Source organism: Micropterus salmoides, unplaced genomic scaffold, assembly GCF_014851395.1.
Source record: "Micropterus salmoides isolate LMB-PRFRI ecotype aquatic unplaced genomic scaffold, ASM1485139v1 Ms_hic_scaffold_4, whole genome shotgun sequence".
NCBI classification, from domain to species: Eukaryota; Metazoa; Chordata; class Actinopteri; order Centrarchiformes; family Centrarchidae; genus Micropterus; species Micropterus salmoides.
In genome coordinates, this window is record NW_024043372.1 from 821636 (window position 1) to 836585 (window position 14950).

Below are 14950 nucleotides of genomic sequence, written 5' to 3' on the forward strand. Positions count from 1 at the left end.
ACCGGCTCACCCCGAAACAAATAGTCGGGCCCCTCTGGCATATGGTGGCCAATCCGCCCCAACAGTCTAACTTATCAGAGTTCACTTGAGTGCGTTCGTTTTGGACAAATCTGTGCAGCTGTGTTCGTGACGCTAACCAAACCAGGTTTCTGGATTCAGGAATCTTCTCTGTGCGGAGAAGCCAGCAAACGATCCTTCCTCCAGCACATGTTCACGTTTCCACTGAGCTCAGCTCTCTTAAATGTACTTTAATATTTCTGTCAACATTTTTATAATTGCTGCCATATTACTGCATATTATCTGCTACGTAGCAGAAGGGAGTTCCAACCTGTTGTAATGTGACACATAAACCCACCTTGCACCCGTTGAACCCTGCACGTAATCCGCCTTAACCAGAAGAGGAATGCAGAAAGTCAATCAGTATTAGTGCTGCTGCAGGAGACCATCTCTAAACCTCTGTGCACACCTGCAGGAGGCCGCCAGTCCGAGCGCCGAACATCCCGTCACATTCATCTCCAGAGGCAGAGAGCGCTCACGCCGTCTGGAGACGCTGGCAGCTTGAGCTGAAAATATTTTAGCTGATGATACGTGACGATATGTTCCGAGCCCTCAGTAATAATGGCAGATTAAAAAAACAGAAGGATTATTTTCTGGAGCTTTAAACCCGTGTACACCTGTGAAGATAAAGCGACTCTAAAGCTACATGAGAAAATCTTTTTAAACTGGACATGTCCACAAACCTGATGTGGTTCGCTGGATTCAGCTAGTATCTGACGGCTGTTTCCTGTTCCTGCAGCGTGGAAGCCTTCTTGTTTCTGAGCCCAGATTTGTTGTCTGTTTCCACAGTAACTATTTATCTGCGAGCCGTGTGCATCATTTGCTGTGCGTTGTTCTTGCTGCTCGTCTGCAGCCTCTTTATTTGGTCAGAGTCAGCCTGGTTCTGTTCTCTGCACCTTTTCTGCTCTCTTTTTATTGATTGGACAAGACGGGAGTGAAGAGGCAAGGCTCCTTCAGTTTATCTGTCACGACGACAACTCATTACGTTACATAACGCTCAAACACAAGTGACGGTGAGTAATCTGTAATCCCGTGATACGTTCAGAGACGGAGTGGACAGGTAAAGCAACGTTGAGTAGCAGAAGGAGTAGTAGGAAGTGCTGGGTCTGTGTAAGAGAACATGAGATCACTGAACTGGCGCTATATAAATAAAATTGAATTACATTTAATAGAGGAAAAGCCGCTAGCTGCTAGGCTAATATCTGCAGTGTGAAATGCCGCAGGGTTAATGGTAATGCTGACTACAGCAGTTATAACCCCGTCATCTCGGCTCAAGCTGAACTAAGTGTGCGAATGTGAAACCATTTTATCTCGATCATCTTGTTTTTCTAAGCGTTGGAAGCCAAAATCAAAATTCTGATTAAAATTCGATTAACTGCACAGCCCTAGTCGAGCAACTGCTGCACCCGGGGTTAGCGTCATGGGCCCCCGGCCCTTTGCACTGAGCATCTGACAGTCCTGGAAGCCAAGTTTCCTTTTTCAGGAAGTGTTTTGGGGGAATTAGAAACCATTTAATCCTCAGGACTGAACTTCATGTGATATTATACAATATTTATTTTATCATAAATACATAAAGCCACAGCCTGTGATTCAGTGCCTCCGACACAGATCAGCCTCCTCTCTGCCCGACGGTCCGAACAGACCGCAGGTTAGAAGTCTGATGGTTTCAGTGCAGGAAGGCCGTCCCGCTAACACATTATCGATGTTTTCGTGGCTTTGTGACTTGCATTAACGTCAAGAGGCAAAAAACCAAAGTGCGAGCCGTCCCCTTCAGCCTTGTTGCCGTGACAGTTTGACCCAGATCTCTGAGTGGCTGCTCCTACATTAGATATGAGAGCGCCGTGCTCGTGTTCAGCTCGATTATGCGGATGACAGGACGGCTGGCTTTATAGGCCGAGCAGCGGGGACTCAAGAGCCTCGAGTAGACTGGAGTCCGATGTGATGTTTGCTTACAGAGATAACACAAGATGCACCTCGGCAAACAACCTGGTTTTTCTGCAGCATGCCCGAAGATTCAGTAACCGCCACAGTCGTTAACACGGGCAGTAAAGTGCAGCTTTGTTTGAAGCTCTCTGCAGCATACAGTGTGTCAGCAAACCGCAAAAAGCAGCTTAGCAAACAAAAGGTGACATCTGCTCGCTTGTCCAAGTGTGAGTGTTATTTTTATGCAGTTCTTTAAAGAAAGAAACAAAAGAGGATTGCACAGAAACGTAGGGAGGAGAATCGTTCTGCAGACAAAACCCCTCTGCACCCCGCTGTGAGAAAAACCACATGGCCCCTTGAAATGGAAATGTCTCTCGTGTTCGCCTCAACATGCTTTAAAACATGAACACAGATCACTTCAGCACTATTATAATATTGCTGTGTGGAGGAGACAGGGGCTGGTTTGTGTTACGGGGCGGGGGGGCTTAATTCGATGCGCTACGCCCTCGTCCCTCTGCAGAGAGAAATGCCCTTCTTGTTGCAGCTAGAAAGCTTCCAAACAACACTCCATTTCACAAAGCGCCTCAAGAATCAGGCTGCAGAGCTGAGCTTCAAAATCTGAAAGTTGCTGATGTGTGCCAACGCAGGGCTCCAGGATCCCGTGGCCCTCAGAGTGCCTCACATCTACAACACAACAGCCTCTGTTTGTTCCTCTCTCTCCTGGTCCCTGAAGTAAAAACAAATATGTTTCAGACATATTCGGCGTCACTGGATGGACCTGCTGGGTCGGGGATGTGATGAAACGGGTCGGCACAGTGACGCTCATCGTGGAGCTAAAACAGAATCACAGCTTCACCTTTGTGAGCAGTGAGGAAGCAGCAGCAACAGGAGCTGATTCAAAGAGCAGAACACGGATGTTCGTGCCCCGATTCTCTACATAACCTGCCCCGAGTATACGGCAGAGACATTAAAGATGTGTCCCGCGGTGGAAACAGTACTGCCAAGTCTCTACAGTCGCACAGCGTCCGCTACAGCACATCTCCCAACTCTACTAGAAAGCTGTTTCCACATCGATCTGCCGAAGGAGGGAAAAGTTTCTCTGTGCTCGCTTCAAATCTCAGTGAGATGTTCACAGACGTTCAGCAGCACGAGGCCAAAAGAGGACGAGAACGCCAAAAAGCCTCCCAGGTGGGGCACGGGAGCCTGAAGGTGAGATAGAGATTCTGACCACACAGACATGAAAACACACGTTGAATCCTTCATCTTCAGCAGTGTCCCTCCTGACTTAACAGCCAGAAATCAGTTGAGAAATCAGGAGACGCTGCAGAACCTGCCAGAGAGTTTCCTCAGAATCACAGTGATCCAGAGAGAGCTGTCTGTTCATCCATGCTAACTGCTAACAGGAGCCGCTAATAGGAGCAGCTAACAGGAGCCGCTAACAGAAGCCACAATGCTAACAGGAGCCGCTGAAAGGAGCCGCTATGCTAACAGCAGCCACTTAAAGGAGCCGCTAACAGGAGCAGCTAACAGGAGCCGCTAACAGGAGCAGCTAAAAGAAGCCACAATGCTAACAGGAGCCGCTGAAAGGAGCCGCTAACAGGAGCAGCTAACAGGAGCCGCTAACAGGAGCCGCTAACAGGAGCCGCTAACAGGAGCCACAATGCTAACAGGACCTGCTTCTAGGAGATGCTATGTTAACAGGAGCAGTTAACAGGAGCCACAATGCTAACAGGAGCCGCTTACAGGAGCCGCTAACAGGAGCCGCTTACAGGAGCCACTATGCTAACAGGACCTGCTTCTAGGAGATGCTATGCTAACAGGAGCAGCTAACAGGAGCCACAATGCTAACAGGACCTGCTTCTAGGAGATGCTATGTTAACAGGAGCAGTTAAAAGGAGCCACAATGCTAACAGGAGCCGCTTACAGGAGCCGCTAACAGGAGCCGCTTACAGGAGCCACTATGCTAACAGGACCTGCTTCTAGGAGATGCTATGCTAACAGGAGCAGCTAACAGGAGCCACAATGCTAACAGGAGCCACTTAAAGGAGCAGCTAACAGGAGCCGCTTACAGGAGCCGCTATGCTAACAGGACCTGCTTCTAGGAGATGCTATGCTAACAGGAGCCGCTAACAGGAGCCGCTTAAAGGAGCAGCTATGCTAACAGGACCTGCTTCAAGGAGATGCTATGCTAACAGGAGCCGCTTAAAGGAGCCGCTATGCTAACAGGACCTGCTTCTAGGAGATGCTATGCTAACAGGAGCCGCTAACAGGAGCCGCTTAAAGGAGCAGCTATGCTAACAGGACCTGCTTCAAGGAGATGCTATGCTAACAGGAGCCGCTTAAAGGAGCCGCTATGCTAACAGGACCTGCTTCTAGGAGATGCTATGCTAACAGGAGCCACTAACAGGAGCCGCTATGCTAACAGGACCTGCTTCTAGGAGATGCTATGCTAACAGGAGCCACTAACAGGAGCCAACACGTGGAAGGCGGCGAGAAGTGCAGCTGCTGCTGCTGCTCGCCGTCGTGTTTGGGAAGCAAGTGAAGGCAGTTTAATATTTAATATTTGGTGGCTGTTTCCTTCAACAGCTCCTGTTGTTTCTTCAGTCTGAGCATCATGATGATCATAGAGCATCCTTCACTATCTGACGGCTCACCCTCACCCCTTCCTCCCTCTCTCCTCCCCCTTACAGCCCGTCCCTGATTCACTCGCCTCCCTCACATGCACACACTTCAACACAGGAGGCCTCTGGCCTCGCTTTCTTCTTTCAATATCTCCATCCTCCTCTCGGTCGTCCTCTGGAGACTGTAAGTGCATTAGGATAAGAGGCTCTCTACCTTTTTTTCTTGGCCTTCCTTCAGGCTCTGCAGCTCCCAGGTTCAGCCCCCCCCACATCACACAGAGTCCATCTCTGAGTGTGTTTTTATGAAAGCTTTTGTCCGCAGCAGAATGAGTCTTCACATCCATTAGTGATCGTACATCCAGTCAATCCCATCACGAGCTTCTTTGTCGTCACAGAGGCAGGACGTTTCACTCGCAGCAGAGACTCCAGCAGCAGAATTAAAAAAAGATATTAGAGCTTTTTGGTGCAGCAGCAGAGGGAAGAACAGTCAGATGATGCACGGCTTTACGGCTTAATTACTGCTGTTGTTTCTCTAGTATCGCCCTTTCCTCGCCACTTTACCCTGACCCCAATGAAAAACGTCACGGGGTCAAGGAAAGGTGTGAACGTGAATTCCTAAGGACGTAGGAAAAGACAACCGCGGTGCTCAGAGAATCCGACTGCTCTTACTCCAGCCTGTGAAACAAACTTTATTTACAACATATAAACGAGAAGGACAGAGACAAACTCAGTGCTTCAGAGAAAAGTCAGGTTTCCTGTCCAACGCAGAGGATGTTATGTCATGTAGGATGTTTTCACCGTAGGGTTCATTTAACCACCAGTTACACAGGAAGTGACAACAAAACACATACAAACGAGTCTGATTGAAATGTTGGAATTAATAATAAAATGGGATAAAAAGCGATATACAGGCAGAGAAAGTCGAGCCATTTAAATTATAATAAGAGGAATTGAACAGTGCTGGAGTGATATGTGTGCATTTATGTGTCTGGTGTTTTCTTATGATGATCACTCCAAATTCAACATGCTTCCTCCTGACTGGATGATCGGACTGAGCAGAAATCTATATTTATGTTTCCATGTGAAAAGCCTAAAAACAGGAGCTCTGTTGCTTCTGCATTTACTAAGGTCTGCTGGGGTGAAACTACAAGGCTGCGTCGCTTTAAATGGTGCTGCCGCAAGGAACTGTGGGACGGCATCACCTCCTTTCCCTTGGTAAAGGATGGTCCAGGGTTCCCTACGTTAAAGGAGGTAAGAAAGGAAGCAGTGAAGCACCTTTCCTCAGCTTGTAGAGATTCAACCAGCTCTCATCACGGCTGCCGCTGCTGAAACACAGCCGGGTCACTTCCCTCAGTTAGAAACGCTGCTTCCTGATGCTGACATCCAGCTGTTGGCTCTTTCTACAACCATAAGCTGCTGATGTGAGGCAGCCCGCCTGGTGTAATAATAATCAGCTGATACACAGACAGTGAACTCACGGCTAAAGTGATTAAAAAAGACATTCTCTGGTCCCAGCTTCTCCTCTGTGAGGGTCTGCTGACTTTCTTTATACGTTTTAGACTGATATATTTCTAAGTCAGGGACAAAACAAAATGTCTGCAATCGTCATCTTGGACTCTGGGAAACTGGGAGGTTAGTAAATAATCTGCTTCTTTTCAGCTGTTTCTAAACTTCGCCTCACAGCTCTTATATTGTTTTATATGACTTCAGTTTACTTTTTACTAGCTCAAATAAAATAGCAGGTGGTAAAGCCTTTTGAAGAGCCTCCCCCTTCGTACATAATGATATTAATGTTTTCACTGAATTTTTTTACTTTCCAGGAAACTATCAGCAAACCGAGCATCAATAACCAGAGTAGCAATACACAGAGCGACAAAAGAAGCTGCACTTGCGTTTAACGTTACAGACGTAGGCTACTTTACGTTTCACGTCACCGTCCCGGCAGCCGTGAATCAGCGAAGGCAACTCCTCACATGTGGACGCTTGGTCAACCACCTTGGCGTCGCTTTGTGACGCCCTGGATATTCTTTACTGTCGTTTTTGCACGTGTCAAATGGTCAAGTAAGCAAGAATAAATATGCAACATCTGGTTAGACTTTCAAAATAAAACATTAACGTTGTGAAACATCGCAATTTTGTTGGTTTAGGAAAAGATCATGGTATGGGTTAAAATAACTACCGTTATTTATGTGACTTACGTAACTTAAATAAGTTAAAGGAGACCTATTATACTGCTTTTCCAGTTCTATATTGTAGTTCTGTGACTCCTGTATGGCAGCAAATTTTTTTTTCTTCTTATACTGGCTCTTCATGTAGGCCTTCATTTCAGCCTCTGTCTGAAACAAGCTGTAGATGCTCCTGTCTCTTTAAGGCCCCCCCTCTCAAATCCCACTGTCTTCTGATTGGCCAAGACCTGAAGCATGTTACCAGGCTGTTACTGTTACTGTTGCTGGGCGGAACAGGCGGACTGAGCGTTGCTATGGGAGCACATGACCATATATGGATCAGCGGCTCCGTCTGGCTCCTGGTGTCGTGTTACGGAGCCGTTGGTAGAAAAAGCAGTTGAAAACAGAGCGTTCAGAACAGGATGAAATCTGAGGTTTCTGCTCACAGGGATTTCTTTTAAATACTTTAACCTCATTATTGGAAGCTTTGGCCACGTTTAACATGAACATCCAACATTATAACACTGTAGATGAGTCAAGACTTCTTTAAGTCATGTAACTTAATTAGAAAGAATCACTATTGACTTTTTTTTTTTCGGGAAGCAAAGGTAAAAATCACTCAGGTAAAGAAACAACGCAGAAGCCGCCAACTACAACTGATGGTTTCTAAGAGCTGCTGGCAAGACGACACGGTTATAAAGCAGTTATGAATTCATATAACCTTTAAAACAACTCAACAGGAAGTAAACACGCAGACAGTATTTCCTTTGACACACTCACAGTCCACCAAGCTCCATTCATTAACAGGCTGTCTGATCAATTATCAGCCGATCGCAGCTGGAGAAAGCGAAGCTGTGCCCTGAGGAGGAGGACACGTCCCCAAAGACAGCGGCTGTTCGAGGCTGCGTGTACAGGCCGAGAGACACTTCTACTAAGTATATGAGAGGCAGTCAGAGAGGGAGAACAGACGGGAAAAGAGATAGAAAGAGAACCCTCTCACTAATTAATAGGTGTCTGAATTTCAATTAACGCTGACCTCAATTTCTGAGAACAAGAGCGAGAACACGAAGACGATAGAAAAGAGAGGCAGCTTACGTAAGAGGGCATTTCGTGGAAAGTATTTTGTTTTTCCCGTCGCTGTGCTGATGTGAACAAAGCCTCCTTTCTTCAGCAGAGGAGGGCTGGATGTCAGCTTCAGCTCCGGACTCAGCTGCAGTACGTTCCTCTGCAGCAGGACGGCTTCCTTCGACTGCACAGTGACCCCGGCGTGCTCCGATGTGTCGTCTTCCTCATTTCCCAGAATGCATTTGTCGGCATCTCTGGTTTATCTGTGTGTTAAAGGGTCATTTTGATATTTCTCAACCTGGACCGACATTTTAGTGAAACGGGTCCAGAGCGAGCTACAGTCGGCAGCTGTGACAGAGGGCTGCATTAATCCTTTGCGTCAAAGTTCGTCCACCAAGGAGCTCGTTTTTGCTCAGATTGTTATTCCAAGAGTCTGACAGCATCATGGAAAGGAACCCTGCAGAGAGAGGCCTTTTGTTTAACCAGAAACAGTCGCTGTATCGCTCTCACCAGACTCCACTGGTACAAAAATAGTCATTTACCTGGCAGAAGGTAAAAGCCAACCGCTGCCTCGGCGCGTTGTTTTGTTTGTGCAACTCTGATGTTTTTGTTTAAGCGATCGAGGCAGCAGGAGACCAGAGAGGTAAAATAACTATTTCGATGGAGTCTGGCGGCTTTCAGAGGGCGTTACACACAAACACACCGTCTCTGTACTTCTTTTTACCGATTTAAAGTGGGCGCGTAAGTGGAAAAAGGTGATGTCACGTACTTGCACCAATCAAAATGAAGCGACATTTGACTCAGAATCTGATTTGCTTGGTGACTGTCAATCAACTCTGGTCACATCACGCCTCACAGTCACAGTTTGTGTTTTTACTTTGATCATAATGCTGCCGTGACATTTTAAGATGTGTGCAGACTTTAACGTCACGCTGTCTACATTTAACCAGTGAGCCACTACCATAACAAAGAAGTCATTTATTAAGTAGCTGTTATGAAGCTCCCTCCAGCAGCGTCTTCATAATCTTACTGAGTAAAATCCCTGAGCCTGTTGTGAATCAGCACCTCAGTCTGAAGCTCTTTCATCTCTGTGTGGTGACACATTCTATAATGACTGTTGGCAACTTCCCATCTTAACTGGGTACAAGGTATGATTTCAGAAATGTTGTTGTTTGCTTGTCGAGCCACGCCCTCCGTGCTCACGCTGTACGGGTCAAATGAAAATAAAACATTCTGGCAACTGTCAATAAAGGTTCGTTTGAAAGCTCTGAAGCAGGCAGAAGTTTATTTTCTAGCAACACTGCTAACCAGGCAGAGACGTGCTGGCTTGACCGCCTGTGCTTCTGGACTTCAGGACTTCAGGAGCAGCCGATCGTCCCTCGCACGGCCAACGCTCCCGACGAAGCTGAAACTGGGTCCGACTCTTAAATGAGCCACGAGGTTTTAAAACGGGCTTATGAACCTGAAAATGAGCAGAATAGCACCTCTTTAACGGCCACGCCTGAGACAGAACTTTACTGAAAACTTCAAATGTTTGTGTAGCCTAATTAATTAATTAGCCTAACACATCAGTGACGAGGAAACTGGATTAATTTTAGGATGCAGCTATTGTCATTATTCTAATGTGCTTCATCAGGATGACGGAGTAAAATATTATTAATAGGCAACTTTTTTTTTCTGTAGAATACACAAAACTAATGAGATGAGAAGAAAAGATAATTGTTAAGTAGAGCCCTAATTTCAATCATCAATAAAAATGGTGACCTCCCTTAAACATTTCACACTTGTGAGTTTGTAAAAAATAGTTTAGAAAATGAAGTAATTATTTAACGATGCAGGTTGTAATTTCAACAGCGTGCTCATTTCTGTCCTGGACATCCTCCCTTTCAAACTGTTTTTATTAAAAGGAGTGAATGTCGAAGTGCATGATGGGATTTATTGTTTTGTTTGGATCAAATTGGGTATCAAGAATCGTGGAATTTCACTGATACCGCCTACTGAGTTTCTGGTTATGGCGACGTCCCTAAGACGTGCACAGTCCAGAGAAAATGATGCCAATTAACTTCGGCGCCATCATCAGGTATAAATTGGAATTTTAAATAATTATTTCCGTTTCTAACCACATGGAGGGAGAACGAGGCTCCTGGGGGATGTAAACGATTTGTTGAAACCTTAGAACTACATTTACTTACGGTGAGTTTACAGTCGGTGTCGGAGTCAGAGCTCGCATTATGGATTTGTAAGCTGCTGCAAGTCGCTGGGAACATGACGGCATGTTTATGTGTGATGTGTCACTTGTTATGCGTCGTCAGCACACGTCGCTGTCTTGTACTTTAGCTATCTGAGGTCTGAATATCCAACCAGCCCCCGGAAGAACACGCTCACACCTCTACTGCCTGGGAACTCTCTGAATACAAGAGCATAGACAGTGACCTCTGAACAGCAGTCAGGTGCAGGAAGAGGAGCGTTCCAGCACACGTTTTCTGTTCTTCCAGAGGGAAGAAGCCATTAAAGTCAGCAGCAACAGCGGATTTGAAGTCCCAGGGGTGAAGGCGAGAAACCGAAAGCTGTAGATGGAATAAAAGAGTGAAATACTTGGACAGAAAAATAAAACTGTCAAGCACCCAAACACGGAGCTTTGTTGTCCAAGAACAGATCGATTAGTAAAGCCTTGCCATTCCCCCACAGGATTTTCAAGCGTCGCACCATCTGAAAGTTGAATTTGATCTTTTTCAAAGAGAAGATAAGAAACAAAATAAATAAAGTTTTCCCTCCAGGACCCCTGTGGTGCCCCCGCCTCGTTAAAACTGCTGCCTGAAGTTAACTCGAGTGTTACTTTCTGGTGTTCACAGCAGAAGCTGAAAATAAAACCGTTAATGACATCCGGCATTATGTCTCAAAGCCTCGTCTTTATTAAAGTCTTTTGAAATATAGCATAATAACTGTGACACCTGGCAGTGTGTAATTAGCTCATGTTCTGCCTTTGGTCTTCTGCAAAGTCCTTTTAGGCAAGTCCTGCCACTCGGCCGCCATCTTGGCAACGAACATGACCAGGCTCCTGTCTGAATGAATGTGCAGAGCTGCAGTCTCACCGGGACATAAAAACTACATGAACTGAATCAGCATCAAAATCTGATAAAATTGCTGAAAGAGTTTGACGACTTTGCCCCAAAATACGGTTTAAAAAGCGTTTTTCCAGACCGGTTCTACTTCTGCTACGCATGCGTCTCCACTTCTGCACATGCGCAGTAGACGTAACGCAGGCCCTTTATGTCAGTGGAGCCACACGATTGGCTGAAATATGTTTCCCGCTTTGGCTGTTAAAAGCAGATGATTGGCTTTCTAGCGGGAGGGGCGGGATAACCGCCATCTTTACCGTTACTGGCTTTCCCCAAAGAGCTGTACTGAGGACGTGACTGAGGACGTGACTGAGGACGTGACTGAGTGACGCGTCTCCTCTAAATTGTCTCTGTCCTCTGTCAACACTGAATCAAACAGAAACTGCCGCTGATACGTTCAGGTAATAAAGAGTGGACGAATACTGGACACCTCGACGACGCTGAAGCGGCGCAGCAGGCAGTGCTGAAGTACTCGAAGGCGATATATAAACGTTCAACATTCAACTGTGCTGAGCTGCGTTCAAACTCAACAGCTGCACTTGTTTCCTGCGAGGGACCAGGTGCAGGATCAAAAACACGTGTTGCAGCTTTGATCTGCAGGACGGGACTCAGAGTTACAGACAGCAGCACGTCACTGGTCTTCAGCCTGCACTGGCTGTGATGCTTCACGGTGAGGCGTGTTCTCCAGTGTTCTCTCTCTGTCGGCAGAGGGAAACATCTGGCTCTGTAGCTGCTGACTGCTCCACCGTGTTCACCAGCTGCTCTCTGACCGAGCAGCTCGTGTACGGCGGCTTTTCACAGCTTCTTCTCCGAACACGGTGCTTCCGAGAGCTGCACGCCAGAGTCTGACACTTTCTCTCCATCTCCCTTCCCTGACATTCTACACTCTCATTCAGCCAGCAGAGCCGAGTTCGCCGGGTTCATTTGCATTTAGCTTGTGCAAAACAAACCCAGCTAATTTGTTTAGCATCCGAGAAGCAGCACTGTCAGCCTGGAGCCACTGCTGCTCGCGCACTCTGATCAATATCTAGTCTTTGATGATCGCGCCGCATATCCCAGCAAGAGCAGGTTCAGAAAGGAGTCTGCTATCTGGCTGCTTCCACACCGGCAAACACGGATCCAGAAAATCCTCCATCTGTGATTAGCCACACGCGCTTACAATCAGCCATGCTGCGTTCCCCAGCTGCAGGGAAAACACAAATTAGCTCTGAAATAAGCACAAGCTTGTGTGTGACTGTGCTGACCTTTGTTGTTTCTGTGTGTGCGCTGGCATGTGCGGTCACGTGTGTTCCTAACAAGCCGTGGCGGCGCTCTCTCCTTATCACAACAGCCACCGGTGCGTTCCTCGACGCTAACAGCAGCAGCAGCAGCAGGCCAGAGGCGCCGCTCGCTTTCTCCCTCGCTCTCTCGCTGAGCCGCCCTATAAATAGGCCATTACTTTCAAATGCAAGAATGCTTCCTAAAACCTCCAGCCCTCTCACTCCCTCAGCCACACACAGCGCAGCGCCATCAGCCCGCCAGCCCGACGACAGAGCCCAGATTAAACCGGCCTTTTTAAAGCTGACCACTGTGCTGGTGGCTGTGCAGCTTGTTTCACCCACTGACTACGTTCTCTGCACTGAGAGCAAATCCATGTTTTACCTCGAGTGCGCCGTGCACTTCAATAAATAACGCAGTGCGAGTTTCCTCATACAGGAACAGCCCTCCTGACCTTCACCTGCAGCTCGGCCGATACCTCAGTGACAACTTCCTCCAACAATCTGCAAAGATTAGTCAAGCAACAGAAAATGAATCAGCGACAGTTTTGATAAGTGATTAATCATTTCCAGCCTCTGCAACATCTGCTGCTCGACATCTGAACACTAATGATTAATCGATAAGCATGAAAATCCAGTAAGTGACAGATTCATCTGTGAGGAAAATGATTTCAGCCTGCACACACTGAACTCAATACAGATACATTCCTGCTATTTAAAAAAGCTTCAAAAGGAAAAAAAAATCAATTTTTCTGCTTTAAGTCTTGAAGGGAAAAGAAATAAAAGCTGTTGCTCTTATCTTTTCATCTTTTGTGTTACAGCCTCAGAAATATTCTTCTATGTTTCTTGAATTTAAAGGTAACAGCAGAACAGTTCCAGAGAGCAGAAGCTGCTTCAGCGTGAGAGAAACATGCAAAAGTTTCTGCTCGTCTTTCTATCATTTTTTATTTGCACAGACTCAACATAACATCAGGGGCCACTCAGAGGTGCAGACGCTGTACAGAGGCTCCCTGTACGGCCCCTCCTCACATGAGGGGCCCTGCAGCGCTGATGCTCCAGACTGAAGAGCTTCAGCGAGATCTTTGGTTATTTTTGTTGTCTAAGGTTAGGAGCAGGGGGGGGGGGGGGGGCAGAGTGGACAGTGAGATGAAGACAAGTGCACAAAGTGAAAAAGACTCTCAGCGTGTTCTGCTGCTTCCTCCTACAGAGGTTTACAGATTTGCACGGTTCCCCTCTCAGGATCACCTTCAGCATTAGAACAGGAGGCGGGCAGAACTCACCCCCCCTGCACGCGCACACACACCGCAGGCAGACTACAGCTCCAGCGTCTTCTCCCCGAACCCGGCTGCTGATGTAACGCCGGAACATCTGTGCGCCTCGGGCAGGACGGAGCCATCTGCCACCCAGATTCTGTGTGGGCTGGGGGAGGGATTTAATGCTGGTTATCAAAGTGGGGTCCGGGGAGCCTCCGGGGGCCCTACCCCGACGGGGTTCGAGTTACTCCACCGAGATGAGTCGGGGAGAGCGGGGTGGGTTTTCTGCGTAATTCAGTTTTTAATTCTAAAATCTCAGTCAGAGCAGAGCCCGAGTTTAAGAGCGTGCTCCAGCGGGTCCCCGGGACCGAGCCGGAGCCTTAACGTTCGGGTTCAGCCCTAACCGAGACTCGGATCGGTGTTCCGGAGGAGAACCGCGGCTCTAATCACAAGCATGTGGTCCTTCTGACCAGCGAGACTCTCTGGAAGTTCAACTCAGACCTCTCGGTGTCACAGCGCGGAACACAGAGCCACCAACACAACGCGCAGAGGCGCAGAGCGTCTTACCGTGGAGAGGAGGAGAGATGGACGACTTAGAGATCCTGAGCTGGAGCCCGCATCGTGGACCGAGAGGAGGATGAGAGGAAGCAGGCTGCTGCTGGGAGGGAATAATCCGACTGTCAGTGACAATAACCCGGAGAGGAGGAGGAGGAGGAGGAGAGCAGGAGGGGGGGGTGCTTCCCCATCCAATTAGAAACAGTGGGACTGATGGCCACAGGAAACGCGGCAGCTCCAGTCCGTCAGGAGGGACACTGAGAGACCCGAGACTCGTTTTAAACTACAGACATCATGGAGGAAATCAGAAGCTGCACGTGAACCTGTGCTGCCGACTGTCCCAGCACGCTGCGCACATTTCCTGCACTAACGCAGAGTCCGCTGTTTGAGAGCAGAGCTGCAGCCGCCATCTGTGCTCCTCTGCTGCCCTCTGGTGGGGAGAGGAGGAACCCTGACCCGCACAGACCCTGACCCGCACAGACCCTGACCCACACAGACCCTGACCCGCACAGACCCTGACCCACACAGACCCTGACCCGCACAGACCCTGACCCACACAGACCCTGACCCACACAGACCCTGACCCACACAGACCCTGATCCACAGAAACCTTAATCCACACAGACCCTGATCCACAGAAACCTTAATCCACACAGACCCTGACCCACACAGACCCTGATCCACACAGACCCTGACCCGCACAGACCCTGACCCACACAGACCCTGATCCACAGAAACCTTAATCCACACAGACCCTGACCCGCACAGACCCTGACCCGCACAGACCCTGACCCACACAGACCCTGACCCGCACAGACCCTGACCCACACAGACCCTGATCCACAGAAACCTTAATCCACACAGACCCTGATCCACACAGACCCTGACCCGCACAGACCCTGACCCACACAGACCCTGATCCACAGAAACCTTAAT

General features: G+C 48.1%; 1 protein-coding gene across 2 annotated transcripts in view; it reads right to left on the reverse strand.

The window, feature by feature from the left end:
• LOC119886743 (poly(rC)-binding protein 4-like) overlaps window positions 1–14488 on the reverse strand; it is a 165538-nt gene extending 151050 nt beyond the window's left edge. Inside the window, exon 1 of one of the 2 annotated variants that reach the window (XM_038697678.1) lies at window positions 14027–14488. The gene's annotated coding sequence lies outside the window, so the exon portion shown is untranslated. The remainder of the gene's footprint in view (window positions 1–14026) is intronic. The other variant, XM_038697679.1, reaches the window with a different exon arrangement.
• Between the last annotated feature and the right edge of the window lie 462 nt (window positions 14489–14950).